This window comes from Eriocheir sinensis, chromosome 45 (genome assembly GCF_024679095.1).
Source record: "Eriocheir sinensis breed Jianghai 21 chromosome 45, ASM2467909v1, whole genome shotgun sequence".
In the NCBI taxonomy this organism is placed as follows: Eukaryota; Metazoa; Arthropoda; class Malacostraca; order Decapoda; family Varunidae; genus Eriocheir; species Eriocheir sinensis.
Window position 1 is genome coordinate 14,065,377 of NC_066553.1, and position 8,026 is coordinate 14,073,402.

At 42.5% G+C, this 8,026-nt stretch overlaps 2 long non-coding RNA genes across 3 annotated transcripts; one reads left to right on the plus strand and one right to left on the minus strand.

Moving 5' to 3' along the window:
• Positions 1 to 1,017: 1,017 nt before the first annotated feature.
• LOC126980774 (uncharacterized) lies at positions 1,018 to 3,582 on the plus strand. Its single transcript, XR_007733602.1, has 3 exons — positions 1,018 to 1,222; positions 1,512 to 1,656; positions 3,451 to 3,582. It is a non-coding gene; the product is annotated as an uncharacterized LOC126980774 (long non-coding RNA).
• On the minus strand, positions 3,184 to 6,005 carry LOC126980773 (uncharacterized). Of its 2 annotated transcripts, none has more exons than XR_007733600.1 (4): positions 5,026 to 6,005; positions 4,750 to 4,928; positions 4,542 to 4,622; positions 3,184 to 3,652 (listed from the first exon to the last, which is right to left on the minus strand). It is a non-coding gene; the product is annotated as an uncharacterized LOC126980773 (long non-coding RNA). The 2 variants fall into 2 exon arrangements; XR_007733601.1 differs by having other exon boundaries at positions 4,790 to 4,928; positions 5,026 to 6,003.
• Between the last annotated feature and the right edge of the window lie 2,021 nt (positions 6,006 to 8,026).

The following is an 8,026-nucleotide window of genomic DNA, read 5'->3' on the forward strand; positions in this document are numbered from 1 at the left end:
GAAGATATTAGGTTTTGACCTACCTTTGGTTTTGACTGGCTTCGTCGCTGAAACCCGCCCGTGGAGAACAACTTCCAATATCGCTGGGGCCTGGTTGAGAGAAACCGACATCTGATCGATCAGAGCTAGTCGACGACGTCTCTTCTGAAAAAAAGATAGAAAGACTAAAGTCGATATAGAACATGTTGCCCAGCTCTCTACCCCCCTCCCGTCATCCACATCTGCTACTGTTTTTTATGACAATCATATAAAGTAACGCAAACATTGAAGTACTTACCATTGTTTCTAGTAGATATATCTTTCGATCCAGTCCCAAGGCCCTCTGGAAGGCAGGCCGCCCTATGAGCTGCGAGTGCGGACAACGAGAAGTAATTACACCATGAACATTTGATACAGGGCCCGTACTTATAAAGAAATTTATGTGAGACATAAACTGAAACATATCCGAGTATTAACAATGACGAGACATAACCCCCCTCCTTATGTTTCACCCCCTCAACATAACCAGCTCGACATAAGCGAGTATTAGTACATCGTTGCCAACCCCTGCGCTGCACCTATGAAAGGGATACCAACTCAAAATAAAATGTTGGAATTTGGTATAATTTTGATGTTAAAAGCATATTGACGTATTGGTAATATGTATAAAATAAAATAAAGTATTTTCGGGTATTGTTGACGATGCATAGACCAACATCACATGGAATAATGATAAAATTAAGGACGTAGCCCCTCAAACATGTAAACAAACGTTCCCGCGAGTTTCAAGCTAGCAGGCAGCAGCCATGGCCGCCAACAGCCAGCCACGACCTCTGCAGCCCCTCAGCAGCCATCGAGGTCAGCAGCTACACCAGGAGCTACAGCAGCAGCAGGAGGGACCACAGCCTCACCCCAGCCACATCAGCAGCAGCAGGAACAGCCGCCGCCCCAGCTACAGCCTCCTCGGCAGACACGTCACCGCCACGCAAATTGGACGCACGCTGAAACGCTCTCCTTGTACAGCTCTATAGGGAGAAAGCAGCCATCCTCAAGGGAAATTTTTCCGATAATGGCTGCTCTGCTGAGGCGAAGGCGAAGGCTTGGGGCAGCATTGTCTCTCGCCTAGCGGCACTCCACCCTGGCTTCAGCAGATGCATAAAGCAGTGCCAGAGACGCTGGCAAACTGTTATGCATGAAGCAAAATCTAAAATTAGTGCCTACCAAAAGGCCAGGAATGGAACAGGTAAGATTTTTCTTGAAATAAAATGGTATTCATGAAGTGCAAGGAATGGCTAACAAGCAAAGTGACAGTCCTGTAAATTTCAATGCTTATTAAGTGCTTGATGGAAATAACATTTGTAATGTATTGCCTTTTCTTTTCAATCAAGGGAATTCAATTGACTTAGCCTTGCACTCATGTACCAATATATATATATATATATATATATATATATATATATATATATATATATATATATATATATATATATATATATATATATATATATATATATATATATATATTCTTCTAGGTGGTGGCCTTCCGCCTACACCCCTCGGGGAGCTAGAGGTCATCATCGCTGATGTGCTGGGAGAGGGGAACGTATCAGTCAATTCTATTGACAGGACAGTGGTGGACCCTTTTCCACTTGACACTGAAGATGTTCCCGAAAATGGGTGGGTAAATAAAACTTTAGTCATGTATAAATATTTACAGAGCCCTTACATGCCTAAGTGCTGCCCCAGCAAAGTTCTCAGTGACTCCCCCCCCCTCCCCCCAATCACCACTTCCCACCTCCACCACGTACCTTTACTGCCTATGACCCTAATTCGGGCAATGTGATTATTGGATACCGGTATACATAATAAAAGATACTTTTGCTGTCTGTGCCGTATAATTAAGTGAAATTTCAACAATTATTTTTTCATAAATAATAGGAAAAGCATTCCTCAGACTGCAGTGTGGTTGTTATTGTTACTTTCTGAAAAATATTGATTTTAAAATAATTTTGTCAGCCTTGTGGGCGGCAGGTTCAGGCTAGAATTGCCACCCCTGGCTTCCCCACCCCCATGTGAGGGCTCAGAATATTTACTAAACGTTATTTGTACAATCATTAGTAAAATTTGTTATTTCCGTTCCTTGATGATCGTCGTATTTGTCTACTTTAGCTTGTTTGTATGATACACTGATTTATTATATTTTAGGCATTCTGTACCAACTTTTATTAAGGTTACAAGCAGACAATATGGATTAACCTAAAATGTCTTATAGGTGTCATTAATTTGTACTAAATGTATTGCTTTATGAAGTGTGTCTCATATGTCTGACATTACTTCATTACCAAAATAAGAATAAATATTCTTAAATCCAAATGTACAAAAATATTACTCTAACATGTACATGACATTTCCAAATGATTTATCAGTTGTGTTAGTTCATTTTACTGAGAAATGCCTGTCAGGTAGATTGTAGATTTAAAGTTCTCCAAAATAGGTCTTGCTGTTACTGTTGAAAATAATTTGCTTTCCTTTTAGAAAACTGCAGTACACAAGGAGGAGGTATTGCTTTCCATCTCCTAAAGTCCACAGCTTTCTGCTTAAAGTATTATTATAGAGTACTATTACATATTATTATTATTTACCCAATACTATCATGCTGCTGTATGCAGTCCATATTAGGGCAATCATGGAATCAAACAGTGAGGAACAATGTGTACAGAAATTTATTCAATTGCTATCGAGAGCTGACTTGATAATGTGTTGAGACATCCTTCCTAGTAATAATAAAAATAAAACGGTCTATTAAGTGATTGCAGCTGTAAAGCTGAAAATATACACATTTAAAATACAAATTTTGAAATATATTTGAAAAAAATGGGAAATTACAATATGAAAGGGGTATAAGTCAAAAAAGGGTCAGGTCGCCGCTGATGGCAGGGGTGCAGGTAGAGGCGGCTGAACAGAGTTCTCCCAGCAGCATGATGGTCGGGCTGGTGTACCAGGGCACCTGGGACGTCGGCTGGATAGTAAGGCCGTGTCGATGTCACACTGACCATTTCTAAACTTCAGTGTCTTCACGGGACCACAAACACATAGCACTCACTGTCTGTCACCATGATTAAGCTTGATGTCACAATAGTTTCTTACGATGTTGGGTTTTGATGAAAAGGAGAGGGGGATGGAGGGCAGGGAGAGGCAAACAGGCTGGCCCCGGGCTACTCCATTCGGAGCGCCGTGACCCACGTCTGACCTCGGTCAGGTCTGCTTACTCATGAACCATGCTAGTTGTCCTTAACGACGTAGGCATTACGTACTGAACAGCAGAACACCAAAGAAATGACCTCTGGAACACACACTCCTTTCCTGCAAAGGCTTTTCAACCTAAACTGTATTGTTTCCATAAATGGGGATGTAAGTCAAATAACACAAGAAAATTATGAGTGCAGGTACTGATGGATGTATTTTTGCCAGGAGTCTTCAGGTGGATGTCACACCACCTGTCCCTCCCCAACCCAGCACAGACACACCTCAAACCACCACCACACCACCACCAGTAGTTCCTGCCGCTGCAGCTTCCTCCAGTACACCAGTTGGGACCTGCACCATGTTGGTGGATGAGGAGGAGCTGCAGTTCATCCGCCTGAAGAGGGAACTTGAACTGCAGGCTGCAGAGCTACAAGTAGAAATTAAACAGGCAGAATTAAAAAAACTTAAACAAGAAACTGAAAATTTAAAAGTACATAAAACCCTACTCGAACTTCAAGTAAAAAAACTAATGTAACACAAATACACTCCACCATGCCGCTACTACCCCACACACTCCACCCTGTCTCTCCTCTCTTTTGCAAAATCCATCCTGTTTCTACTCACACACTCCACCCAGCCTCTTCTCTCCTTCACATACTCCACCATGCCTCTACTCTCCTTCACACACTCCACCCTGCCTCTACTCTCCTTCACACACTCCACCCTGCCTCTACTCTCCTTCACACACTCCACCCTGCCTCTACTCTCCTTCACACACTCCACCCTGCCTCTACTTTCCTTCACACACTCCACCCTGCCTCTACTTTCCTTCACACACTCCACCCTGCCTCTACTCTCCTTCACACACCTCACCCTGCCTCTTCTCTCAAACACACTCCACCCTTTCTACCCTGCCGGTACTCTCTTCTACATTAGCTTTCCTGTAATATATTTTTCCTTAGGATCTCCATTATGTAGTTTTCCTACATAGTTATTTATTATAAAGGAATTTATTTATTTATTTATTGTTAAAAAGGAAATCATTTATTGCTTAATATTAGAAAAAAAGTAAAGGCAATCATGAGTATATTGGCTGTTTTAAACCATACATACTGGTGAAAATTTCTTACCAAATACTGTAATAAATTTATTTGAATACTGAGTATAGCTTCTGCATTTATTAGTGATACGAATGTGGATTTATATATATATATATATATATATATATATATATATATATATATATATATATATATATATATATATATATATATATATATCAAATCCACACACAATTGTATTACAAACACACATACTTGGAAGTAGGTGTGGAATTAACCTGTTGATGGGTCGGGAAGCATCACACAGCTGCACGAGGCTGAGGTTGAGGTCTGTCACTGCAACAAAAATTGAAACATTGCAATAGTAAGATTCTTTAAATGAAAATTTAAAATTAAATACTGAGCAGCATGGAAAGATACAGGCAGATACACAAAACATTTAATTTTGATATTTGTAACTTACATGAAGTGAAGGTTGACAAACTCATCCCTGTAGCGCAGACCTTCCCGAACTCGTCCAGGTACAGGTGGTAGTGGGACAGGTGGGTCCTCATGGAAACCTGCACCATCACCCTCGTCCTCTCCTTCCTCGGGTACAGGGAGGCGTCTGTCTTTGCAGATGTTGTGCAAAATAGCACACACCTACAGACAGAGTTAATATTAACAAGTAATAAAAATTATTGTTGTGTAGTGGACGATACAGTATTGAGATGTGATCATCACTTGATTGTCTACATACCTGTATTATTCTACACACATATGCAGGAGGGCTGACTCTGATTTCACCATGGAGCACATGAAATCTCCGCTTCCACTGGCCAATCCCCCTCTCCACTGTGCTCCTTGTCCTTTTGTGTGCTCTGAAATTTTTAGTTAATGACAATGTAGTGATACTGTAAAAATTGCTTTTGCAACTGAACTTAAAAACAACTTTCGGATAATCTTAAGAATAGCGGCTCCTAGCGGGTGCGCATAAAGGGCACGGTATGGTGGTAATTACAACATTACTAGCACATACGACGGGATTTTGACAAGTGGTCAGCCGTGTTTGTCACAAGGGGTGTATTTCTCCACGCGGGCCTCACGATTTTTTCCAAGTCGATGGGCGATGAGACTGGCTTGCAGGAGGCTGGTGGAATCCATATGTTTGTTTGTGTGCGTGCAGGTACTGTGACGTACTGTCACGTACAAATTCTGCAGCTTTTCACACTTGTAGGGTTAGGAGGGGGAGGACAAGGGAAGAACGAATTATACACGAAAAAATGTATTTGTAATTTATTACGCGTCTTTCTGCCTTCAGACAAGGCATGACACTCTTGCCCAAATTTATTACATTGAAAATGAAGTTGAAATCTAAGCCATAACATAATCTGCTTGGGTTCTCATTGAAGAGCATTGCCCCAGATTTAGGGATTTTTTCACGTTTAGGGATATTCGGGTTTCCTCACCTGCAGCTTGGATACCTTAAATTCCTCACCTCCGTCACTTCTGTCTGTGTCATGGCATTGGAAAGGTGTACCGACTGCGATTTTGGCCTCATTGACTTCTGCTTGCGGTACTCCGGGAAAGCAAGAGACTTGCTTGACTTGTGTGTTCGCCACAAACAATATCGAGCGGTTGTGGAGGGAAGCAAAGAGAAAAGTGCCCCTCTTTGGCAGGAGGAAGAAGCACTTTGTGGGGTACCTCGCAAGGTGCATGTTTCTTATGGCCTTTAATGACCCTAACAAACGCTTGCATGTCTTCCTTCAAGAGGCAGCTGCACTATATAACCCCTGTAACCACCCACAGGAGACGCATGCTGCATCTACTTCCTCTTAATTTTGTAAGTATTTCTGAGGGCATTCTATATTTTTTGTTGTTAGGTTGTAAAGTTCGGTTGGGATAATTTAAGAAGGAGGGGGGGTCCAGGGGGAGTCGAGAGGGGGTAGTTAGCTGTTAGGTCGTAAGGTTCGGTTGGGGTAGTTTAAATATACTCGACATGCAGTGTGGCCCGTCAAAAAATTATGCGACGCGGGACGGATTGGGAGGGGGGTCACTATGCTTGCCATCCAATGACACGCCCGACACTCGTCAACAGACCGGCTGCAGCGGCTGCCAAGTTATATTGGAATAGATTACAAGAGCGTTTGGGACTTTAATTACTTTCGACAAGGGAATTTTCCCTAATTTGGGGATTTTTCTGGGGAAATTGTGGGGCCAAATTTTCAGTGATTTCGGCTTTCCCCTAACCTCAGCTTCCCCACCGGGCACCTGGGTTGTCTTGGGGGTTGGGGGCTGGGGTGGTGGAGGGAATGGAGCCGCTATTCTTAAGATTTATCAAACTTTCCTTTAAGAATGTCATGTTTCACACTAAGTTCATTAACCCTACCTATATTACATTTTCCCCCTCATAGACTAGTATGTACTAGCAATACTGAAATTACAAAAAGATCAAGCCTAACTGTAACAACCTAAAATTGCAGCAACCTTTTCTAGACAATACCTTGTCAAGTTTCAAATTAGCAATGCAACGTCATGGGACAACAATATTGTTTCTGTAAGATTTATAATCCTGCAGTTAAGGGTTGTTATGCTAGATTTTTCTAATGAACATACAAGGGGTTTTAAGAAGTAAAACACAGCCATGATTGGAAAAAGGATGAATGTATAAGAGCACTGTTAGCTAATCATAATACTGTTACCCAACTTAGCTAATTTTCCTACATTAGTGTAGTTTGCATGGCCTAAGCCTGAAATAAGCAATGATGAAAGATATTACGGCAATCCTATCACAAAGTGGTCCCTATTGTCTCAGCTCCTCTACATGCGCTGGGCTATGTTGCCAGTAATGCATTTTCTGCTGGTGTTACCACAACCTCGACTCCCAAGGAGTGCCAGGCTGCGCTAAGTTTGGTTAGGTTATATTAGGTTATACTAGGCTACGTTATGTTAGTTTAGGTTATGTTATGTTAGATTAGGTTAGGTTAGGATGGGTTAGGTTAGGATAGTTTAGATTATGTTAGGTTAAATTAGGTTAGGTTTGATTAGGTTAGGATAGGTAAGGTTAGGTTATTAAGCTTGGTAGAGTTGAGGAGTGTGAGTGTAACACCGTGGTAACACTGCAGCACAGAATGAATAAGACTGGCAACCTAGCCCAGCGCGGGTAGAACAGATGAGGCTGCAGGGACCACTTTGCCATAGTAGACATTAATTACAACACGAATGTCGCTGTGTGTGTGTGTGTGCACAAAAACTTACCTATTATAGACGGACTGTGGGCCCGGCTGAGGTCGTACATAGGGTGTCAGGAGCCACTTCTTGGAGGGTAGGCACTGTCTCCCAATAAGTGGCATCCTGCAGGACCATACCTCTCGAACCCTGTGAACAGAGCACTTTCACGCAAAATACGTGCGTCATGGACAGACCCGGGCCAGTTTGCAGTTTGGTGTAAAATTCTCCCGTGTGTGTCACATACGACTTGCACATTTATAGAGTGGTGCCCTTTTCTGTTCACATACTCTGCCTCAAATTCCTTGGGTGCAACAATCCTCACATGTGTTCCGTCTACTGCCCCTACCACACCAGGAAATCCCGCAATTTCCTCAAACTCTCGCCGCTTCACCTGAGTTTCTTGCACAGTGAGGGGGAACTTGATGAAGCGTCTCACTATATGAGGCTGTGCAAGGGCGTACACAGTCTCCCGGGTGACCCTGCTGACGGTCTGTTGTGAAGGCCCCAAGTCGTCGCTGCTACACTGCTGC